Here is a 26,202-nt window from a genome sequence, read left to right on the forward strand (position 1 = left end):
AGACCACCTGACTTGCCTCTTGAGAAATCTGTATGCAGGCCAGGAAGCAACAGTTAGATCTGGACATGGAACAACAGACTGGTTCCAAATAGGAAAAGGAGTACCTCAAGGCTGTATATTGTCACCCTGCTTATTTAACTTCTATGCAGAGTACATCACGAGAAACGCTGGACTGGAGAAAAACAAGCTGGGATGAAGATTGCCAGGAGAAATATCAACAACCTCAGATATGGAGATGACACCACGCTTATGGCAGAAAGTGAAGAGGAACTAAAACGCCTCTTGATGAAAGTAAAAGAGGAGAGTGAAAAAGTTGGCTTAAAGCTCAACTTTCAGAAAACAAAGATCATGGCATCCAGCCCCATCATTCCATGGGAAATAGATGGGGAAACAGTAGAAACAGTGTCAGATTTTATTTTGGGGGGCTCCAAAATCACTGCAGATGGTGATTGCAGCCATGAAATTAAAAGACGCTTACTCCTTGGAAGGAAAGTTATGACCAACCTAGATAGCATATTCAAAAGCAGAGATATTACTTTGCCGACTAAGGTCTGTCTAGTCAAGGCTATGGTTTTTCCTGTGGTCATGTATGGGTGTGAGAGTTGGACTGTGAAGAAGGCTGAGCATCAAAGAATTGATGCTTTTGAACTGTGGTGTTGGAGAAGACTCTTGAGAGTCCTTTAGACTCCAAGGAGATCCAACCAGTCCATTCTGAAGGAGATCAGCCCTGGGATTTCTTTGGAAGGAATGATGCTAAAGCTGAAACTCCAATACTTTGGTCACCTCATGCAAAGAGATGACTCATTGGAAAAGACTCTGATGCTGGGAGGGATTGGGGGCAGGAGAAGAAGGGGACGACTGAACATGAGATGGCTTGATGGCATCACTGACTCGATGGACATGAGTCTGAGTGAACCCTGGGAGTTGGTAATGGACAGGGAGGCCTGGAGTTCTGTGATTCATGGGGTTGCAAAGAGTCGGACACGACTGAGCGACTGAATTCAACTGAACTGAAGCACCAATTAAAGCATTAGGTAAAATTCACTTATCAATCTTAATAAAAATTAAGCTAGTAATGGAGAATTTCCATAAGGGATAAAAGATATTTATCCCTTAAAGAAGAACATTTACAAAAAGAATAAGGATGTTTACAAAATCCACAAAAAGATTTGAAATGCAACTGAAAAGAAAAATTTAAAGTTTTCTCTGTGAACTAAGGAAGAAGACACATTAGAGGAAGGTATAAAACTATTATCATTCTCAAATATAATATTGAATAATAACATATCAGTATGTTACTAATATGTCATTAGAATATGACTACTGTGAAACAATTGATTGAATTTATATACCTGATATAAGACTTATGGAAAGAAAATGATACAGCTGACAGCAAAATCAAAAGGCGAGAAATATATTCATATTAAATGAAAAAGTCCTTTGAACTAAAGACCATGAAGCTTATTGATGTACATTTTAAAAGATATAAATAAATGCAGGATGATATCCTATTCCTCAACCAGTGTTTCTAAATTGATAAACATTAATCTGCTCAGATTGTTCTAAACATGCTGCACAATCACAAACATTACAATGAGTTTCTTTTGTGGATATTGTAAAATAGATATTAAAATATGAAGTATAAGTAATGCAAAAGTAATTAATTAAAAATAAAGAGTTCATGGATTATTCTAATGATTACTACATATACTGGAAAATAAACTAGAGAGGAATACTTTGGATTAAGGTTAAGCCAAAAAAAAAAAAAATCAATGTAAAGATTTGGGAGTCCAGAAACACTCACATATATAGACATGATATATGACAATAAATAAAGGATGGTCTATTCAACAGATACTGTTTTGTCAATTTTTGAAACACCACAAAATATATAATAATATACTAGTTAATATAATACCATATATATCAGATTAAATATTCAAGTCACAAACTAAGGAACAATATTTGTAAAACATATAACTGACAAAAGTTTATGTCCAGAACAATACATAAGGTCCTACCAATCAATAAGAAAATAGAGAAAATCTCATAAGCAATGGACAGGATGGTTGATGAGGCACTTAAATAAAAAGAACATCCAAATGGTCAATTACTGTATGAAAATATTCCCATTAATCATGAGGGCAATAAAAGACATAGTTATCATGAGGAAAACTAAATAAAACAAGGTAACACTATAAACCCACTAGGTTGGTGCAGTTAATAGGATTGAGAATAACCCATATATCACTGATGGAGCTATAATGGGGTAGATAAAAATGGAAAATTGGCACTATCTATTGTTGATACCCATGCACTAACATTTTTCTTCAATTGTATGTATCAAACCTAAATGCATAATATGTTCATTAAAAGACAAAACAAAAATAAACATGGAAGCTTTGACTATACTTGCTCTAAACTGGAAGCAAACCAAATATTTATCAACAATGCACTGAATAAATCAATTGCTATATATTTCTATAAGATGAAATTATAAATCAACATAAATGAATTAACTATTGCTACAAGCAACATCTCTGATGAATCTCATCAACCCAAAATTAGACTAAAGAAGACATATATTCATACACAAGTATACATTCATAAACAAGCAGCCACACCCTTACCATGCACAATGCACACACACACACACACACACAGACCAAGTACAACTAGACAAAATTATCTAAGCTGTTGGAAATAAAGACAATGGTTATTTGGAGGGAGAAGCAGGAGAAGTATAATAAGGTACTGCTCTGTGAACTGTGTAGGTGTTAAATGTCCTCACGATGTGCAAATTGACTGAACTATACACATAATTTGTGCATTTATATATATACATTATATTTTAATTTAACACCTTTCAAGATAGTGGTATATGAAAGACAGGGCTTCCCAGGTGGTGCTCAGTTCAGTTCAGTTCAGTCGCTCAGTCGTGTCCGACTCTTTGCGACCCCATGAATGGCAGCACGCCAGGTCTCCCTGTCCATCACCATTTCCCGGAGTTCACCCAGACTCACGTCCATCGAGTCCGTGATGCCATCCAGCCATCTCATCCTCTGTTGTCCCCTTCTCCTCCTGCCCCCAATCCCTCCAAGCATCAGAGTCTTTTCCAATGAGTCAACTCTTCGCATGAGGTGGCCAAAGTATTGGAGTTTCAGCTTTAGCATCATTCCTTCCAAAGAAATCTCAGGGTTGATCTCCTTCAGAATGGACTGGTTGGATCTCCTTGGAGTCTAAAGGACTCTCAAGAGTCTTCTCCAACACCACAGTTCAAAAGCATCAATTCTTCGGTGCTCAGCCTTCTTCACAGTCCAACTCTCACACCCATACATGACTACAGGAAAAACCATAACCTTGATTAGACGGACCTTAGTCGGCAGAGTAATGTTTCTGCTTTTGAATATACAGTCTAAGTTGATCATAACTTTTCTTCCAAGGAGAAAGCGTCTTTTAATTTCATGGCTGCAATCACCATCTGCAGTGATTTTGGAGCCCCCCAAAATAAAATCTGACACTGTTTCTACTGTTTCCCCATCTATTTCCCATGAAGTGATGGGGCTGGATGCCATGATCTTCATTTTCTGAAAGTTGAGCTTTAAGCCAACTTTTTCACTCTCCTCTTTACTTTCATCAAGAGGCTTTTTAGCTCCTCTTCACTTTCTGCCATAAGGGTGGTGTCATCTGTATATCTGAGGTTATTGATATTTCTCCTTGCAGTCTTGATTCCAGCTTGTGTTTCTTCCAGGCCAGCATTTCTCATGATGTACTCTGCATAGAAGTTAAATAAGCAGGGTGACAATATACAGCCTTGACGTACTCCTTTTCCTATTTGGAACCAGTCTATTGTTCCATGTCCAGTTCTAACTGTTGCTTCCTGGCCTGCATATAGGTTTCTCAAGAGGCAGGTCAGGTGGTCTGGTATTCCCATCTCTTTCAGAATTTTCCACAGTTTATTGTGATCCACACAGTCAAAGGCTTTGGAATAGTCAATAAAGCAGAAATAGATATTTTTCTGGAACTCTCTTGCTATTTCCATGATCCAGCAGATGTTGGCAATTTGATCTCTGGTTCCTCTGCCTTTTCTAAAGCCAGCTTGAACATCAGGGAGTTCACGGTTCACGTATTACTGAAGCCTGGCTTGGAGAATTTTGAATATTACTTTATTAGCATGTGAGATGAGTGCAATTGTGTGGTAGTTTGATCATTCTTTGGCATTGCCTTTCTTTGGGATTGGAATGAAAACAGACCTTTTCCAGTCCTGTGGCCACGCTGTGTTTTCCAAATTTGCTGGCATATTGAGTGCAGCACTTTCACAGCATCATCTTTCAGGATTTGAAACAGCTCCACTGGAATTCCATCACCTCCACTAGCTTTGTTCGTAGTGATGCTTTCTAAGGCCCACTTGACTTCACATTCCAAGATGTCTGGCTCTAGATTAGTGATCACATCATCATGATTATCTGGGTCATGAAGATCTTTTTTGTACAGTTCTTCTGTGTATTCTTGCCACCTCTTCTTAATATCTTCTGCTTCTGTTAGGTCCAGACCATTTCTGTCCTTTATCGAGCCCACCTTTGCATGAAATGTTCCCTTGGTATCTCTGACTTCTTGAAGAGATCTCTAGTCTTTCCCATGTGTTCTTTTCCTCTATTTCTTTGCACTGATTGCTGAAGAAGGCTTTCTTATCTCTTCTTGCTATTCTTTGGAACTCTGCATTTAGATGCCTTTATCTTTCCTTTTCTCCTATGCTTTTGGCCTCTCTTCTTTTCACAGCTATATGTAAGGCCTCCCCAGACAGCCATTTTGCTGTAAGAACTCACCTGTAAGAGACATAAGAGACGTGGGTTCCATCCCATGGAGGAGGGCATGGCAATCCACTCCATTATTTTTACCTGAAGAAGCCCATGGACAGAGGAGCCTGGTGGGTTACAGTCCATAGGGTCGCAAAGGATTGGACACGACTGAATCAATTTAGCACACACACACATACGGAGGATGTATACATTGTGCATGGATATTTTTTTGCTAATTTAAAATGATTTTATATATTACCTAGCAACAAAGATAAAGCTAGCCAAGAATCTTTGCATACAAAGAAAGAAAGGTTTGGTGTGTATGTATCTAGGACTATCTATTGCTAATCTGAGTTGGTATAAAATCAGTTTCACCCTGAAAAATCATTGCTATAGTCCTTAAAATTCAATCTGATCTGGAAAATTAAAAAAAAAAAAACAACAACAACTTTGAAATACAAAATCATCATTTTTAAAACAATGCAATCATCCAGTATTATGCATCGAACCTGGACTGGCAATTCATTTCATATATGGTATTATACATGTTTCAATGCCATTCTCCCAAATCATCCCACCCTCTCCCTCTCTCACAGAGTCCAAAAGACTGTTCTATACATCTGTGTCTCTTTTGCTGTCTTGCATATAGGCTTATCATTACCATCTTTCTAAATTCCATATATATGCATTAGTATACTGTACTGGTGTTTTTCTTTCTGGCTTACTTCACTCCTCCAATTAAAAAATAATTTTATATTAAAAATAAAAAGTAAAACAATGCAATCATATAATATTTCAAACATGCATAAACGTACATAAAATATAAAGCACCATTTGTCTAGATTTGTCAGGAATCAATCCTTCACAATGTTTGCTACAAAGGATCAAATGAAGATATTGGGGAGGGTCGTTTTGTACAAAAGTTCACTCAAGAAAAACCAAGAGTTCAATGTTGTTTTGGTTTCTTATTGGTGGTTTATGCATTGTTGCCAGGACAGGGAGGGATCTTCCTTCCTTTTCTTAAAAGTACGTGGTTAAATTCCTATGTAAAAAATGTCCCTCCTTGTACCAGAAGAACAGGAATGTTTGTAACATCATGGATAAATAGCTGAAGCCCAGAGAATGTCACACAAAGAATTCTTTACAAACAGACCTCATTATAGTCACTTCTGGACCTCCTTCTGCTGGCTCAGTCTGGTATGTGCAAGAGAGTGCTTCCTGCAGACCTTCCTGATACAATTTCACATGAAGTTTTCTTTTATTTATTTTCACATTTTATAACATGTGGTATAGCATAGTACAGAATCGATTAAAATGTTAGAATAAAGGAATGTAAAATAAATAATTATTTTTCCTATTTCTGTCACAATATCTATTGTAGACTGTCTCTAGTCTAGTCTTGCTTTTATTTAAAATGGAGTCAGCTCCAGATAATTCCACTGACATACCACTTATTTGTTTTCATCTTAAAAATAGAAGAAAGCATATTTTAGAAGAAAGCATATTTTGCTTAAACATACCACATATAAAATAAAAAAGAAATTCTCAACTAAGTCTTAAGATTTTTGTTTTAACTTTGTTTCTATTTAAAGATCTGCTATAACTCTGAGAGAATTGTAAAAGTCTGCTCAGAAACATTATAATGTAAAATGGACGGAGAAAGACAATGAGATATTTAATTTCTCACTGCAAAGCCATTGCTGTGAAGAATGCATAATATATATCAATGGTAATATATAGAGAAATAACACAGGTGAGTAGCACAGACGATAAATTTGTTTCTACTGCAGGACTTGTCTGAGCCATTCCTTTTAGTAATAAATAAAATAATTTTAGACCACATGGAACCAGCTTGAAAAAATCCCTTATTTATGGCAATACAGATCAGTGTTGATTCAAACAATATAGCCCATTGCTCCAGAAAACTTCCACAAAGGAATAAATCCTCAGGTGAATATTTAGATCATTATTCATTACAAAGTTTCATTTTTTGTCTTTATTGATTCTCATTATTGGAAGTCATATATTTGGTCTCAACTTTTACTCTACTAGAGGCTTCCCAGGTGGCTCACTGGTAAAGATATATTTTTGCATATATATGGAGATATATATATATATACATATATATAAAGATATATATTTTGTAATTAGAAAGTGTCTCTCTACCCATATAGATCTGCTAATTTATTCTTCCAGCTTGAAGTTTCTCATGTGTTGTAAAATTTAAAAAAAAAAACTAACTCATAATCTTGTTTTTGGTCAGGTTTCATTCTTCAGTAATAGAAATAGAACAGAAATGAAGAGTTGTAAGCAGAAACTTTTTCTAAATTGTTACTCTCTCTCTCTCTCACATACACACACACACACACACAGAGTCCAATCTCTGGCTTAGAATTATATGCATATATATAATATATCAATATATATTTCCATTTATTAATGTTTCCTATGTATTTCATGTTGGCCTTCTATTTCAATGGAATTTCACAAAGCCTTTTCTCAGATGAGTTATACACTGAATTTCAATCTTATCCACAATCATTGCCTTTTTAAGATCTCAATGCAATTTTATTAGGCATTCATGATTCTGTATTTTTATTTTCAAATAGATATTTCATGGTCTCACCTGTTAAAATATCTAAGATATATTTTAGACAGAGTATCTTTCAATGAATTAAAGCAACTGCTTTCCATATGAACTCGTGCTTGAATTGTGAACTTAACAAAATGGCTGCTCATATTCAGCAGTGAAATTAATAACAAATAGAAATTATACATACACAAAAAGAGAGCATAAGAGGCATTATGTCACATACACATATATATCTATATATATAATTCCATACCTTCCTCAAATTGGAGTAGTAAATAGAACAGCAAAAAAGGAGATTTAGAAGTCTCAGTCACTCAATTGACTTTATTTTTTAGAGATACAAAATCTGAATTATTCAAGCTGAAGCTATTAAATATTCATAGTGCTTCATATTATAGTTATTGATTAATGTCTTTGGTAAAGAACACTATTATCTTTGATTATATCAAGGTCATTCCAAGGAACAGGACCAAGGCACAAAGTTTTATATATGGAAATATGAGGAGCTAATACATAATTCATATTTAACAGATAACATAAAGGTTAACCCCTTGGAGATTCTGAAGATAATACTCATGTTCTTCTGACAATTCTTTATACTGGCAATTTGGAAAATGCCACTGTTTTATTACTACCTATTCTTGTACTATGACATGAATTAATGCATTCCTGCCTCACTATTCCTATGGGCAAAAAAAGGAATTTGAATTATGTACAAGAGAGAGGTCTTGCAAAATTAAATAAGCCAAAATACTTTTCCTCTATACACTTATTGGAAATACTCTCAGAGCAGTTCCTTTCAATTTTAAGGAAAGTTGGTACTTCATTGTAACATTATACCAGATATCTGTTAAATTTTCTCTGTCCGCTGAAAGAATAAAGATATTTGGGATCAATTCACATTTTAAAATCATTTACGTATTAAGCAAAAGTGAAATATTTCAACTTTAATTTGATCTAGGTATGTGCTCTCAATTAAAAAAAATCAGAGACTGTAATTTCAGTAAGTTTAAATAGCTTGCTCAATGTTTCTACAATGTGCATAATGACTGTCTCATAAAAAATGTTACTTACACTCTCAGTGTCATGATTTTTCTCATATATACAAATGAAGTCAGTGTCTACTCTGCAAGATTTGCTGAAATGATGAAATAATGCAAGTAAAAGCATTTGACACATTTTATCACTATCAACATTAGCTATACTTTTTGTGGAGGGAATAAATTTAAGGTCTTGTCTTCCAAAATTCCTTTTTCTTTCTCTTTCCACTTCACTGCTCTGTCACATTTAAGTCAATGAATCTGTCAATGAGACAAAGTGTGTACAATTGTCTCCCAAACCCATATTTGTTTGCTGTTTCAAATACCATTTCAAAGCAATGGAAGAGAGCTCCAGTTATAGTATTGGAGTTATTTTTATTTATCCTTGAGCCACCTTTTTACTGACATCCACATGTAATTTTAAAATTATGACTTAATTTTAAACATGAAATCAATAAGAATGTTCAATCCCAAAGTCTGTCACACCTCAGAATCTATTCATCATCACCTCCCATTGATTGTATCTTCAAAATACAGTGAGGTTCTGGCTGTTACTTCCACGGCTAGCATCCTGCCTTTCACCATCTGGATTATTACAGTGGTATGAAAGCAGATGTCTTTGATACCGAATCAGGAGTCCTTCAGCATATTCTCAAAAATGCACTTTAAAACATAATTCAGCTTATGACTCAATTTTGTTTAAAATTTATTTTCACTGATTGTAGAAGCCAGAGTTTGTACAAATGTTTTATAGATGCTGCATCGTATGAACTCTCCAATTTCTCTGTGAGCTTCTATCCTTCTCTTGGGTCATTCATATTCTCATTCACTTTCAAGTTCAGTAGCCTCTTGTTTATTACAGAACATGGCAACAGATACAGTTTGCCCTGTATCTTCTTGATGTCTTTGGTCAGATACCATCTTCTGCATGACAATTTCCATGCCGTTTTATTAAAATATTAAAATCCTCTGTGCTCAATAGATACTTACCATGCTTGACTTTTACCATAGCATTACTATCATTTTACACACTGTATTTTACATTTTTGATTATTATATTGTTTCCTTACTAGAGTATTAGTTACATGAGGACAGAGATTTCTATTAACATTTTTTGTGCTGTATTTCAAAAGCCTAGAACATTACGGGGCAATAAATAGTTTATTAAGAAATGCATTAGGAATGGTCACCTCAGATCATAGAGACAGTAGACTATAATGATTTTAAAAAAGCATAAAGAGTCACAGATATCAGAATTTGTATCCTTTCTTTAACATTTAAAATTGTGCTACTCTAAACAGAGTTTATACTCTCTATTCTTCAGTTTCCTCATGACTCATGTATTAGAAATATTGTCTACACTCAGAGTACTGTCAAGAGTAATATTGAGATAAAATATTAGCAATGTTTAATACAGTGTTAAATATTTAATATATTCTACTAATCACATTTTTTTTTCTAGAAAGAGAGGATGGAATAGGAATGAAGATCATAAGATATACTGGAGATAAATAAAGGAAAATACAAATGATATCCTTCCAACATTTTTTTTTTAATTTTTATTTTTTTTTAATTTTAAAATCTTAATTTTACATGGTTCCAAACATGACCCCCCCCCTCCCTCCCACACATCTCTCTTCACCCCACCAGCCCACAGCTCACCCTACTCAGACATGGACTGCATTCATTCTTAATACGTATACATGTTAGAATTATTTTAATATCTCTTTTTGAGTCTTTTTTTTTTTTTTTTTTTTTTTTTTTTTTTTTTTTTTTTTTTTTTTTTTTTTTTTTTTTTTTTTTTTTTTTTTTTTTTTTTTTTTTTTTTTTTTTTTTTTTTTTTTTTTTTTTTCATTTTTTTAACCCAAAGAATAAAACCTATGTGTGGTGGAGAGCTCAACACTTTCCTACATCATGCTTCTGAGGACTGATTGCACTTAGTAAGTAACTCATCTTAACCCAGAAGACTTGAATATATTACAAAGCCGTTCCCCAAGCTTGTGTCCCTGCAATGACTTTTTACCATGTGTTTTCATCTACCATTTGTTGTTGTTGTCTCTCAGTCATGTCCGACTCTTTACACCCCTTGGACTGCAGCACGTCAGGCTTCTGTGTCCTTCACCATTTCCCAGAGCTTGCTCAAACTCATATCCATTTGAGTTTGTGATGCCATCCAACCATCTCATCCTCTGTCATCCCTTTCTCCTCCTGCTTTCAATCTTTCCCAGCATCAGGGTCTTTCCTAATGAGTCAGCTCTTTGCATCAGGTGGTCAAAGTATTGGAGCTTCAGCTGCAGCATCAGCCCTTCCAATGAATATTTATGACTGATTTCCTTTAGGATTCGCTGGTTTGATCTCCTTGCAGTCCAAGGGACTCTCAAGAGTCTTCTCCAATACCACAGTTCAAAAACATCAATTATTCAGTGCTCAGGTTTCTTTATAGTCCAATCCTCACATCCATACATGACTACTAGAAAAACCATAGCTTTGACTAGATGGACCTTTGTTGGCAAAGTGATTTCTCTGCTTTTTAATATGCTGTCTTGGTTTGTTATACCTTTTTTTTTTTTTTTTTTTTTTTTTTTTTTTTTTGCCGAAGAGCAAGCATCTTTAAATTTCAGGGCTGCAGTCACCATCTGCAGTGGTTTTGGAGCCCAAGAAAATAAAGTCTGTCACTGTTTCCATTGTTTCTCTATCTATTTGCCATGAAGTGACAGGACCGGATGCCATGATCTTAGTTTTTGTTGAGAGTTTTAAGCCAGATTTTTCACTCTCCTCTTTCACCTTCCTCAAGAGGCTCTTTAGTTTCTCTTCCCTTTCTGCCATACAGGTGGTGTTATCTGCATATCTGAGGTTATTGGTATTTTTTCTGGCAAACTTGATTGCAGCTTGTGTTCTTCATACAACCAGGCATTTCACATGATGTACTATGCATGTAAGTTAAGTATGCACAGTACAATATACAGCCTTGATGTACTTCTTTCCCAATTTTGAATTTGTGATGCATAGTGACCTACTTAAGGTCTTGCAGAGAGAAGTGTATATAAGGAGAGACCCAACAACTTTATATATATATATATATATATATATATGTGTGTGTGTGTGTGTGTGTGTGTGTGTGTGTACACATAGTCCCATTTCCAGAATAGCCTCTTGAAACTGAACTATAAGTTATACTTATCTAAGAGAACAAAATTCTTTTGTTGATTTCTGCCATATACTTGTACTCTATCATTCCTAATTTGTCTAAAAATCACCCCTTTAAAAAAAGCAATTTGAAAGCCATATTTACTTTTAAAACACCAAGATAAAAATGTCTATGAAGCACTAGAAAAAATTAGAAGGATGCTTCAAACTTCAGAGCTAAGGGCTAATATCTGAAGAACTTTTACTACTGTAGAATTCTACATATCAGAGAAACATTAAGTTCCAGTTCTTAGGCTAGTCTTTTTATTTTGTTAGTATCAATACATATGGAAATCATAAAGAAAAACAAAGAACCTTTATATATTAACCACTCAGCTAAGCATAAATTAATAATTCAGCTGGAGGCCCCTGGGAACTTTTATCAAATTCCCTTTTCTATTTATAGAATAAACCATGGCTTTAAATTTGGTAATGAATATATTCCTGTAATTATTTATCTTCCAGTTTGTATATAATTGTACAAAATTGGATGATTACGTATTTTTAAAAGTTAAAAATGTATATCTTTGCCTATACCTTGCTTTGTTTTGTTCCATGTTAGACATTAATGATATCCATCTGTTTTAACATGTCTTATCCATTATTTTAAATGCTGTTTAGAATCTACCTGCCAAAGCAGAAGAGGTAGGAGTTGCGGGCTGGATCCCTGGTTAGGAAAGATCTCCTGAAATAGGAAATGGCAACGCATGACAGTATTCTTGCCTGGAAAATTCCATGGACAGAGGAGTCCCATGGGCTCCAGTCCATGAGGTTGTAAAGAATCAGACATGACTGAGCACTCAAGCATTGTATGAAAATATCACAATAAAGTTATCCATTATTCAATATATTCCTGTTCACCTTTCTGAAGTGTTTTGGCATTTTTAAAAATAGCTTCTATGAGAATGTGTTAGTGTTAGTTGCTCAGTTGTGTCCGACTCTTTGCGGCCCCATGGACTGTAACCTGCCAGGCTCCTCTGTTCATAGAATTCTCCAGGCAAGAACACTGAACTGGGTAGCCGTTCCCTTCTCCAGGGGATCTTCCCGACCCACAGATTGAACTCAAGGCTCCTGCATTGCAGCAGATTCTTTACCATCTGAACCACCAGGAAAGCCTCACTGAGAATGTATTCTTTTACAAATGGGCCAGAATTTCTCTGTCATAGTCAGTTCAGACTGCTATACCAAAGTACCGTAGACTGAGTGGCTTGTAAATAACAGAAATTTATTCCTCACTGTTCTAGAGGCTATAAATCTAAGATCAGAGGGCTGGTATGGTTGACTTCTGGGGACAGCTGTCTCTCAGGTTGAAAACTTCTAATTTTTTGTATCTTCATGTGACTAGGAACAGAGAGTCTCTCTGGCATGTCTTTTATAGGGTACTAATCACATTCCTAATCACTTAACCACCTTCCAACAGTCCCGCCTCCTGTATTATCATCTTGGGAATTAAGATTTCAATATATGAGTTTGGTGAGGACATAAACATTAATTTCCTTACAGATATACACATAGGAATGCAATTTCAACATCACAGGGTAGCTTGGCTGCCTCTTGTGCACTCTGCCTAGTCACTCATTGAATGTCTCTTATACCACTGCAAATCCTCTCTGTCTTAACTCTCGTTCAGGAATGGCCTTATTTACCAGGGTGGACTTGTTCAGCTTTATAAAAATGCAACTGATAGTATCAGTCTTCAGGCCCTGGAAAGACTTCACTTTTGGTCCTGGAACTTCTTGGAAAATGTCATATGGCTAGAGGAACCTGGTTTGATGTTCACATGGATTCCATCCAGACATATTGATGAGTTAACACCCATGTAGCAACTCTTGAATAATAGAACCCCTAGAGCTAATGGATAAATATTTCCCTTTAGTTTCACTTCAGTGAGTGATCCTAAAGCATCCAATTCCTAAAGCATCCAAATCCTGAAGCATCCAATAAACATAATATATTCAGATTCGACTCTTTTCCCTTGATTCATGCATCTGTTCCTCATTCTGCCTTTACAATCACATTCCCAATAAATTTCTTATACAGTCTGTGCTCTGGATGGAATGGAGGAAGTGATTCCAGGATGACAGAGCACAATACATTTTTTTTTCCCTCTAGATTGATTGTGCTGATTTATGCTTACCAGACATTCATAATATTGTCCCTTGTAGCTAAAATGTGGGCACACAACACCTAATGTATATCTCTAACTGTATCTCCTCTTTGAACAGTCAATTTTGCAACTGCCTTGAACATCAAAGGGGTGTCTCAAATTTAACAAGTAAAACTGAATTCTAAATCTGCATCCTCCCAATTCTGCTTCTATTCCAGTAGCTTTCCATTTTGTAAACTGTACCATCTTTACTCCATTTATACCATCATTTATGCCATTCCAGTCAATTAGAAAATGTGCTTTTCTTCACCTTTAGACAAAACATCTGTTTATCATTTCTTATGTGAATTGGGACCTTTCACTTTAGTGACACGAAATACTTTTTAAACATCTGTCTGCTACTATTACCTAGTCTTTCTTCATCTCTTCTCCAGAAAGCAACCAAAGTGATTTTTTATTGTACAACTCAGATCATGACATTGTAGTCTCACTTCTCCAAAGTAGTCTCGTCACACTTTTACACTGAGATCTAATCTGGCCCCTTGCTGCTTCACTGTCCTGTCTCTTACGACTTAACTTCCCTTTGTCTCCAGCTTGCTTTCCCTGATACAGGACCTTCATGCTCAATTTTGGGGAAACTGCTGCAAGACAATTCTTCTTTAGAGTGCCTGTCTAATCAACCAATTACTATTTCATTGTCATATCACCATGATTAGACTATGCAACAATTATTACTAACCTGTAATCCTGTATTACATATTTAGTTTATTTTTCTAATTGTTTATGTCTAACCACAAACTTTCAGAAAGAACCCATTCCAGTACTCTTGCCTGGAAAATCCCATGGACGGAGGATTCTGGTAGGCTGCAGTCCATGGGGTCGCTAGGAGTCGGACACAACTGAGAGACTTCACTTTCACTTTTCATATTCATGCATTGGAGAAGGAAATGGCAACCCACTCCAGTGTTCTTGCCTGGAGAATCCCAGGGATAGAGGAGCCTCGTGGGCTGCCATCTCTGGGATTGCACAGAGTCGGACACGACTGAAGCAATGCAACAAAGGTGCTTTGGCTATTCTGATTAAGGGCATAGGTCCAGATTTAGCAAAAGGTCAAGAACATGCATGATGTCTAGTTAATAGTTGTTCAAGGACTGAATGAGAAGAACACTATACCTTTGGGATCCATTCTTGTTATGACAATAATGACTCTAGAAATGTCAGGCTGACACTTCCCACTAGGTCAGCCGAGTTATCCTGTATGGTGAGGTGCAGCAGTCCCCTGAGGGTGTGTACTCAGTAGAGGGACTGGGGAATGTGGCTGTCTCACTTGGAAATGAATAAAATGACAAGTGTTAATAAAAATACTTTCTGCAGATTTATCAGAAGAAAAAACAAAAACAAAACAAAAAACCTTCCACTTAAGTTTCTGCCTAGCCATCAGAAATTAGGCAGAAACCAAGTGGTAGTTTTGCCATTGGAACAGCTCCAGTGCCTCCTCCAGCTCCTCCAGTTCCAGCCCACCTGTCTTAGAATGAGTGACTCTGGGGCTGCAGGTAATGGGACAATGCACCAAAGGCAGAGGAGTATGTTCACCACAGTGGAAACTGGAGATACTGATCCCAGGATGACTGTGGAAAGCAAGAGACAGCTCCTATAGGTCACCAAGCACAGCTGCTGTCTGTGTACAAGGACTTGCCTGTAGAGAGGGGTGAGGCAGAATGAGAGCAGCCTGTGACTTCCACAGATGAGGGAAGGGCAGGTGAAAGCTGAAGAATGAGGATGATTTTGGAATATGAGTTCATTCACTTAGCATCTACTAACAGAGCTTTTTTCTCTGTTATAGATGAAAATTTATGTGGCTTGTTTTATGTATAAAAGCAAGAGTCTATCTGCACGGTGGCAAAGAAACCCTTTACACTATTGAATATAAATTAAATTAATTTAAAAATTATCAGGCACATACACATAACCTCATACCTGCAGACACATGACTCTGTAATGAGTGAGGTGTTTTTTATATTTCGGTTCAGTTCAGTTCAGTTACTCAGTCGTGTCCGACTCTTTGCCTTTTGTATTTAGTGGAAAATAATAAGATCTGTTGCATAATGTACATTGAATCATTTATAAGTGGTGACATTAATGAATACATTTTTTGTTTTCTAAACGCCTCAGCTTGTTTCTATTTTCCTACCACTGCAACTCAATTTTCAGAATAGAGAAGTAGAAAAACATCAGTGAGTGGCACTCATATCTTGAACACAGGTATGACCACTGATTGTAACCAAACCTTAATTACCAAAAATATATATAAATTATGAATAAAAGTAGGTTTGGTAAGAAATTTACATTCACAATAAACTCAGAATAGCAATACAAGCCTTTGTTGTATTTAAAGTTTAAATATTTAGATTGCATATTTTAAAATATTCATCTATTATTTGTAATAGACTTCAACCTATGTAAAATATTTCCCTCTATATATACATACAAATAAAATTTAAGAGAGTGCTTCAGGGCTTTTCTGGTGGTCTAGTGGTTAAGAATCTGCCTGCCAATGCAGGGGACATGAGTTCCATCCCCAGCCTGGGAAGATCCCACAAGTGAGAGCTGGTGAGTGGTCAAGCCCATGTACCACAGTGAACAGTAGCCCTGGCTCTCCAAACTAAAGAAAGCCCACATGCAGAGCAAAGAAGACCTGGTGCAGCCAAAATTTTTTTTTTTTTAAGTAAATGAGTAAATCTTTTAAAACAAAGAGTGTTTCAGCAATTTTATATTAATGAAGGTGGATATTTATTGAGTTCCTTCCTTTATATTTGCCTTTTTTCATTTCACATTTATGATTCTTTAGATATTCTTTTTTCATTTCACATTTATGATTCTTTAGATATAATTCTGTATAAACAAAAGAGTTTTCCCTTGATTTATATCTGCATCACATCTGATTCAGATTAAATGGTGAAGATAGGCATCTCACAGTATATACAGCAAGCATTCAATATATTCTATTTCAAGAATACACAGAATATTTATAAAAGCAGAACTGTGTTGGGCCAAGTATCATAATGTTTTATTAGTTCACAAATACTAAAATGTCTGACAATACCAGATAATGGTGAAGATATGGAATATCTGGATATCATCCACATCTACTATATTTAAAGGTCATAAATTTAAAAAGCAAATACTCTCCAAGAAAGTAATTTCATCTCTAGCTATACATCTATCTGAATAAATATATATATATATTCATATATAATATGAACCACAGACTACTATTAATAACAAAATTTGGGAATAAAGATAGCTATAACAATAAAAAGGTCAGTTTTCATTCCAATCCCAAACAAGGACAATGCCAAAAAAATGTTCAAACTACTGTACAATTGCACTCATTTCACATGCTAGCAAGATAATACTCAAAATCCTTCAGGCTAGGCTTCAACAGTATGTGAACTGAGAATTTCAGATGTACAAGCCGGATTAGAAAAGGCAGAGGAACAAAAGATCAAATTGTCAACATCCATTGGGTCATAGAAAAAGCAAGAGAATTCTAGAAAAATATATATTTCTGCTTCATTGACTATGCCAAAGCCTTTTACTGTGTGGATCATGACAAATTGTGGAAAATTCTTACAGAGACAGGAATACTAGACAACCTCACCTGCCTCCTGAAAAACCTGTATGCAGGTCAGGAAGCAACAGTTAGATCTGGACATGGAACGACAAACTGGTTCCAAATCGGGAAAGGTGTACATCAAGGCTGTATTTTTGTCAACAGCTTTTGTATATTTTTGTATATTTTTGTATATTGTCAACCTGCTTATTTAACTTATATGCAGAGTACATCATAAGAAATGCTGGACTGGATGAAGCACAAGCTGGAATCAAGATTGCCAGCGTAAATATCAATAACCTCAGATATGCAGAGGTCACCACGCTTATGGCAGAAAACAAAGAACTAGAAAGCATCTTGATGAATATGAAAGAACAGAGTAAAAAACTTGGCTTAAAAGTCAACATTCAAAACACTAAGATCATGGTATCCAGTCCCATCACTTCACGGCAAAGAGATGGGGAAAAAATGGAAACAGTAACAGATTTTATTTTCTTGAGCTCCAAAATCACTGCAGATGGTGACTGCAGCCATGAAATTAAAAGATGCTTGCTCTTTGGGGGGTGGGGGGGAATAAGGTATGACAAACCAAGACAGCGTATTAAAGGTCCACCTAGTCAAAGCTATATTTTTTCCAGTAGCCATATCTGGATGTGAGAGTTGGATCATAAAGAAGGCTGAAGAATTGATGTTTTCAAATTGTGAAGTTGGTGAAGACTCTTGGGAGTCCCTTGGACAGGAAGGAAATCAAACCAATCAATCCTAAATGAAATCAACCCTGAATATTCACTGGAACAACTGATTCTGAAGCTGAAGCTCCAATACCTTGGCCACCTGATGCAAAGAGCCTAGTCATTGGAAAAGATCCTAATGCTGGGAAAGATTGAAGGCAGATTGCAAATGAAAAAGTATAAGATGGTTGGATGGCATCACCTACTCAATGCACATGAACTTGAATAAGTTCTGGGAGATAGTGAAGGACAGGGGAGCCTGGCATGCTACAGTCCATGGGGCTGCAGTGTTAGATGAGAGTGAGCAGCTGAACAACAACAATACAACAATAAAATTGAAAACTGAGAATGTTCAACAAAGAATGACATACAATAGAAATGTAAGCAAATGTAAAGTCCAATACCAAACAATACTAAATCATATTCTGTACAGAAACTGCACATAACTGTAAGAAAAAGATTATCATAAATGCTGGAGTAAAGTTGCATAAAGGGTGAATACAAAGGATTTGTGGCTGGGAAGGACACAACTAAGTTTGTTAGTTTACTGAAAATTTTCTGCTTGTCATCATGTGTAATGACTGCATGAATTTTATTCTCCATTACTTATTTCAACTTAAGCATATAGAAAAATTATAATGATCTATTCAAGGGACATTTAGTGTAATCAATAATCACATATTATCCTCCTGAAGAAGTTAAAATAATTTTCAATAGCTGTTGAAATCCAATCCAAGTCGCAATCAGGCCCAGTTGATATGTCACTTAATAAATACCACTCCATCCCATATCTTATAAAAATTTTTTCTCTCCTCAACAAACTCTTAATATTAAGTATAATTTGTCAAGTACGCTCTTCACAAATAATTTTGAATTGTGTTATATTTAGTACAGTTCCAATAAGAGGTAGATGGCACAATCACCTTGGATCAGGAGGAAATTTTAAGGAATGAATTTTTACTGAGGTATGAGTAGGAGTTAGGGTATAGAAAAGGATGATGAAACAGTCAATAAGGAGTGGGAGGAAAGCTCCATAGGTATGACAGGGCAAGGGAAGAAAATGATGTTAGAAAAATCCAGAGAAAGAAAAAGGCACTGAAAACAACTGCAGGAAAAAAAGAATCATTGTGGAAGAAGGCAGCAAACAGCAGATCTTTGTCTTTGACATAGGGAAAGATGTGGGAGAAATATTTCAACCTCTCTTTCTTTCCCCACCAGCAAAACACAATCAGAAGCGTCATGGCAGGAGAAACTGGATGTTGGAGCCCACTAAGAATAGATCAGATGAACACAGAGCATGTGAATCTTCACATTTTATAGCCTGTATGTCAATTTTAAGGCTTAATATAGTATCCTACAAATAGTAGGTATTGAATAATATTTATTGCACTTACTAAAATTTCTCATATTTTATTGACTGCAACTTTTCCCTTTGAGTTGTATATAGTATAAATGTTTCAGATGATTTTGAGGCTTGAGACCTTTCCATATATGTCTGAAATTACTAGTACTTGCTTTTTATGGGGAAAGTTGTTTGAGCATTTATTTTTCCTGTTTTTTTTCCTTTCTTATCTAGCATTCATTTGTCCATCAATAAATGAACTATTGGCTGCCACATAGTTCTAAGAATAACAAGCCATTCTTGGGAATAACTATTTCTAAGAAATTAATTCTCCTCAGGTAACTGGCGTTGAAAAACATCATCAGAGAATGATAAACTGACTTGTCTAACTCTTTGTGATCCTATGGACTGTAGCCTTCCAGACTCCCCGGTCCATGGGATTTTCCCAGCAAGAATACTGGCATGGGTTGCCATGCCCCCATCCAGGGGATCTTCCTGACCCAGGGATTGACCTGGGTCTCCTGCATTGCAGGGGAATTCTTTACCACTGAGTCACCAGGGAAGTCCTGTTCACCTTATATCTACTACTTATTAGTCTTAAAGAGATGAACTGATGCTAAGAGATAAAGATCAAAATAATTCATACAGGGGATGAAGAATCCTGTACATTTGTTCACTGAGTTAATTCTTTCATTATCAGAGATATTGAACATTGGACACGACTGAAGTGACTTAGCAGCAGCAGCAGCAGCAGCTAATTTTGCTAATAAGTTTATACTTTGTCAGAAATATTAAATTTATTGCTTTCTAGAAGGAATACAATTTAAAGGAAGTGATTTTCTGTGGTACCAAAGTAAAATCTGTATATGCAGGTGTAAAAATCTTTCCCATGACTTACCTTGCTATGATTCTCATTCTGCACACTTGGAGAAGGTCAACTTTGATATTTAGAGTTCTACAGACTTTCTGCATATTGTACTATGCAGTTGGTTTGATTTCTCTTATACTAGTCTCTATTATTCTTATTTAAACCCTTATTCATTTTATGTCTAAAGTTCTTGGCTCTTGCCCAAACTTTTTTCACCTTTTTTTTCTTTATACACTTTCCAAGATTTTACAGCTTCTCCCATATTTTTATTCCCGTTTTAAAAGATTGTGTAGAAATTTCAGTCTCAAGCTTGAATCTAATTTAAATCCTCATTTCAACATATTTCTTAATTTAATTAAATTTAACGTGAAAATGCTAGGTAGAGGAAATCTTAGAAATCCCATAGGTCAACAGCTTCAATTTACAAGTGACAAACTGAAAGAAAAAGAAGTACACAGTTAAATTATGAGTTAGTAAACACAACTCTATTAGAAAGGACTTGTGTAAAGTCATGGTGCATTACACTTTGTTCCATATATTTTTGAACATTTAAAAAATGGACAAACTTCTTCATTTCATATTATACAATTTTGTGTGAAAATTACTTACTATGAAGAGCATTTTAAGGAATAGAATAGCAACAATTAATAATTTTCAAAATGTACTAATTTCCTTTACTTACTGTTTATTACAATACCCACATTTTAAAGGAAAAAGATACAATATTTCTACTGTAATAATTAGGAATTAGAAGGAATCTAAAACAATGAATGGATAAGGTTGAGAACTATAAATATATTTTTATCTAATCTTATAAGAATTAGAATTAAATTCTATTACAAATTTCAAGTCAAAGTTAATGATGAATCTATTATAAAAGACTGCCTAACTTTACTCATTTGAAGAACATGTGTATGTCTGTGGGTATATGCAAATTAAAAATGTTTCTCATTCTGGGTTATTATGCAGCAAAATTGTACTATAACTATGCTTAAAACCTTACTGGCATTTTAAAGTAAATTACAGGATAAGTCATGATAACAGGACAAATAATACTTAGCTGCTGAATATAAACAAAGTGTAGCGTAGCATAAATCTTGCAAGCACAAAAGTGGTAAAAACAGCAAGATTTAGAGGCTCTAGTACAGGAGAGATATATAGTACCAACTGCAGTAATCTCAAAAATTTATATCACAAAATGTGCAGACTTGATCTTATTTTCAGTCACTGTGTTCTATATGGAAGATGAACATGCTCGTGACAATGGGGTATGATTTAGAAAACTAGATCCTGCACAGAGGAATATAAAATGTGATTATATATCTCACTTATGTGTAAAATTTTAAACAGAATTTAATCAGTCATCTTAAAACTTAGATATATTTGTGAAGCAATGACATCACTCTTAAATTATGTGTAGTTTGTAATTGCACAGATTTAATGTCTTTTGTGTACATGTATTATTTGAGAAGAAACTACTATGAACTATATTATCAGATCAAGTAGCCTTAAAAAAGTTGTGTGCTACAGAGAAATTTGTCACTTCATTTTAATAGAATGTTCCTTACTGAAAATGTCTAACTGCTCAGAAGAGGAATAGAAGTGTAAATTTATTATCTGAGAAAAGAAAATTAATTGACACGGGCCAAAAATGTAATGGAATTAGGCCCGTGTGGAATAACTGAGAACTTCAGGAACTCAATCTAGACTCTACAGTATGATAAAATTACATGCAGAAAAAAATGAAATATATCATTTTTGAACAAAGCCCAGGATTTCTCAAAGGAATGGAATATAAAATAAGGCTTCTTTATCTCCAAAAATGTCTGGTCTTAGAGCAGAACAGAAAATGTCCCTTGAGATACAAAACAAATTTTGTTATTTTGTTGGTTTTGTTATTGCTGTTGTTTTAAGTATTTACCATTCCAGAGAGGACTGGAGACTACTAGGTAAAGTGAAAAAAATGTTTAGAGACCAGGGAAAGATATAAAAATGTTACTCAGTCTAAAATGATTTATTGAACATTTATTATTGAACATCTATTATTTGGTAGATTATGTTCATAGAATGGGGGATACAGACAAGACATCTATATGAAATGGAAAATTTGATGAGACATAGCAGGGAAATAATTTGATTAAAAAATAAATAATTTCTAATAGCTGCATGTGTTATGGAAATGGTTTTAAAAAAACCACACACACACGCACACACACATACACACACACAAGTAGAAAAAGCCAACAGTGGCAAAACCATGCTGTTGTGGTGAGTTTTCCAGGTTTTGGTAAGCAGAATATAGTTCAATGTCACTGAAGGTCAGTGAGAGTCAGAGGAAATGTGCTGTGGATTATGGCTTAGAGAAACTTCAGTGGATTTCAATCACAGTATTGCTTATACAAAAGTAGACTGAATTTTAGTGTTAAAATATTATATATATTGTGGTAGATTACTGGTTTGGGAAGAAACATCTCACCAATCTATGATTTTTACAGCCTTTCTGATAATGATGATGATGTGTGAATTTGTGACTTTAACTTGCTCATTTCTGAAAATATGTCTGAGTATTGAGAAAGGTTTTCCTCACTGAGCCAAAATTATTGCCTCCAAATAAACATAAAGTTTTATGACTTAAAGCATTATTTAATTTTTTAGGATATAAAATAAATGCTATTTAGAAACTGAACAGGAACTTTGTTAATATAAATGATAATTTTTTTAGGCTTATTTAACAAGATCAAAATCTAAATTTTTAAAAGAAAGCCAACTTGATATATAGTTATTTGCCCACTTTTTCAGTTCAGTTCAGTTGCTCAGTTGTGTCCGACTCTTTGCAACCCCATGGACTGCAGCACACCATGATTCCCTGTCTATCACCAACTCCCAAAGCTTGCTCAAACTCATGTCTGTTGAGTCGGTGATGCCATCCAACCATCTCATCTTCTTCCATCCCCTTCTCCTCCTATCTCCAATTTTTAGTTCACTCCAAAACACAAAAGCAATGATAACAAAGCAGATATATCTCAAACTTATTACAATTCCTTTTATAGCTTTCGTTTTTCAAAATTAGTTTTATAAGTATCTAATTTATAGATAAAAGAAACAGCTGGTAGTGAAATTTCTCTGTTAAATAAGGTTTAGCCACTTTTGTCAGATCCAAGCCAGCTATCATTAAAAAACAAAACGATCAATTTGTCTCTGGCACAATATGTGTTTTTGCCAGAGATTAGAAACACAAATTATGTCAAAGTTGTTATTTTTTCATTTTGGAGTTAGCCACAGAATTTGAGTCACCACTGTGAAGAGGTAGCGATCTGGTATATCCAACAGCTTTATGAAAGTACAGGGAGGCAGCAGAGACCCTAAAACATGGTGAGCCTGTGTTAATAACAGGTCAATTACAGAACTCATTTGGGAATGCAGGTCCATATTTACAAGAATTCTGAACAACACAGGAATAATGTTTATTCTAACAGGACTTCAAAGGGTATTGGTAAAAATTTAGGTATTACTAAGATGCAGGAGAGACTTCCTGGTGATTTCCCTGGTGGCTCAGACGGTAAAGCGTCTGTCTACAATGAGGGAGACCAGGGTTCGATCCGTGGGTTGGGAAGATCTGCGAAGGAAACGGCAATCCACTCCAGTACTATTGCCTGGAAAATCCCATGTACAGAGGAGCCTGGTAGGCTACAGTCCATAGGACCACAAAGAGTCAGACACAGACTGAGCGACTTCACTTACTTACTTAATTACTTAAGATGCAGAATAGATTGTTGCTTGTAACAAGTTCAGTTCAGTTCAGTCACTCAGTCGTGTCCAACTCTTTGTGACCCCATGAATCACAGCACGCCAGGCCTCCCTGTCCATCACCAACTCCCGGAGTTCACTCAGACTCACGTCCATCGAGTCGGTGATGCCATCCACCCATCTCATCCTGGGTCGTCCCCTTCTCCTCCTGCCCCCAATCCCTCTCAGCATCAGAGTCTTTTCCAATGAGTTAACTCTTCGCATGAGGTGGCCAAAGTACTGGAGCTTCAGCTTTAGCATCATTCCTTCCAAAGAAATCCCAGGGTTGATCTTCAGAATGGGCTGGTTGGATCTCCTTGCAGTCCAAGGGACTCTCAAGAGTCTTCTCCAACACCACGGTTCAAAAGCATCAATTCTTCGGCGCTCAGCCTTCTTCACAGTCCAACTCTCACATCCATACATGACTACTGGAAAAACCATAGCCTTGACTAGACGGACCTTAGTTGGCAAAGTAACTCGTAGCAAAGTATTATGCAATTCCTCCCTCCCGTGAATTATAACGGTTTCCCAGGTGAAAGAGATCAGTGGTAAAGGACCAGCCTCCCAATGCAAGAGACAGGTTTGATCCCTGAGTTGTGAAAAATCCCCTCAGTAGGAAATGACATCCTACTTCAGTATTCTTGCCTGAAAAATTCCATGGACAGGGGAACATGGTGGGCTAAAGTCCACGGGTTTGCAAAGAGTCAAACATGACTGAGCACCCACACACTACCTGAATCACACCAGTTAACGCATTCTTCATTCACTTACCCATAAGCTATAATGACTGAATACATAGCTACTGTGATTGTTTTGGATGAACTGGTATCTGATAGATTAATTAATAAAAATATAAAATGTTTTAAGTAATCTTTATTCATTATGTAGTTCTCTTTTTTTAAAGATCTAAATTCTCACCTGTATCATTTTTCTTCTTTCTGAAGAACATTTTCTTCACTATTTCTTGCAAGGCAGATCTATTGGTGAAAGATTTCTTCAATTTTTGCTTGAGAAATTTTTTATTTGTCCTTCACTTTTGAAGGATAATTCACTTGATAAAAATTCTAGGTTATTGTGTATGTTTTTTTTTTTTTAACCTCTAAACATCTCAAATATTTTATCTCTATGTTTGTATGGTTTCTGAGGAGTTCAACATCATTCTCATCCTTGCTCCAGTACAGGTAATTTATTTATCCCCTCATCCCCTAGCTTCTTTCAATATTTCTTATTTGTCTTTGATTTTTTTCTTTTAAGATTGGAAATGATATGTGCGTGTGTATCTATCTATCTATCTATCTATCTATCTATCTATCTATCTATATATCTCCCACTTGGTCTTCCCTAATTTCTGGATCTATGGTTTGGCATCTATCATTAATTTTGAAAACTTCCCATTCATTATTATTTCAAATATTTTTTTCTGTTTTCTCTCTTTTCTTTCATTCTGATATTTCCATTACAAATGTGCTATACTTTTTATAATTGTCCTTCATTGTTACAGTATTCTACTCTGCCTTTTTGTTCTTTTTCCTCTTTGAAATTCAGTTTTGGAAATTTCTACTGACATTTCTATCTGCTCACTTATTCTTTCCTTGGTTGTATCTTGGTAAGTATTTGAGCCCATCAAAGGCTTTCTTCATTTGTGTTCCAGTGCTTTTGATTTCTAGAATATTTCTTTATGGTTTCTAAGAGTTTCTCTTTGTTTACATTACCCCTCTATTCTTGTATATTTCATACTTTTTTTTTTTAGTTTTTTATTTTTTAAATTTTATTTATTTTTTTTTAATTTTTAATTTTTTTTATTTTTTTAAATTTTAAAATCTTTAATTCTTACATGCATTCCCAAACATGAACCCCCCTCCTACCTCCCTCCCCATAACACCTCTCTGGGTCCTCCCCATGCACCAGCTCCAAGCATGCTGTAAATCTTTAATTCTTACATGCGTTCCCAAACATGAACCCTCCTCCCACCTCCCTCCCCATAACATCTCTCTGGGTCATCCCCATGCACCAGCCCCAAGCATGCTGTATCCTGCGTCAGACATAGACTGGCGATTCAATTCTTACATGATAGTATACATGATAGAATGCCATTCTCCCAAATCATCCCACCCTCTCCCTCTCCCTCTGAGTCCAA

This window comes from Capra hircus, chromosome 20 (assembly GCF_001704415.2).
Source record: "Capra hircus breed San Clemente chromosome 20, ASM170441v1, whole genome shotgun sequence".
Taxonomy (NCBI): Eukaryota; Metazoa; Chordata; class Mammalia; order Artiodactyla; family Bovidae; genus Capra; species Capra hircus.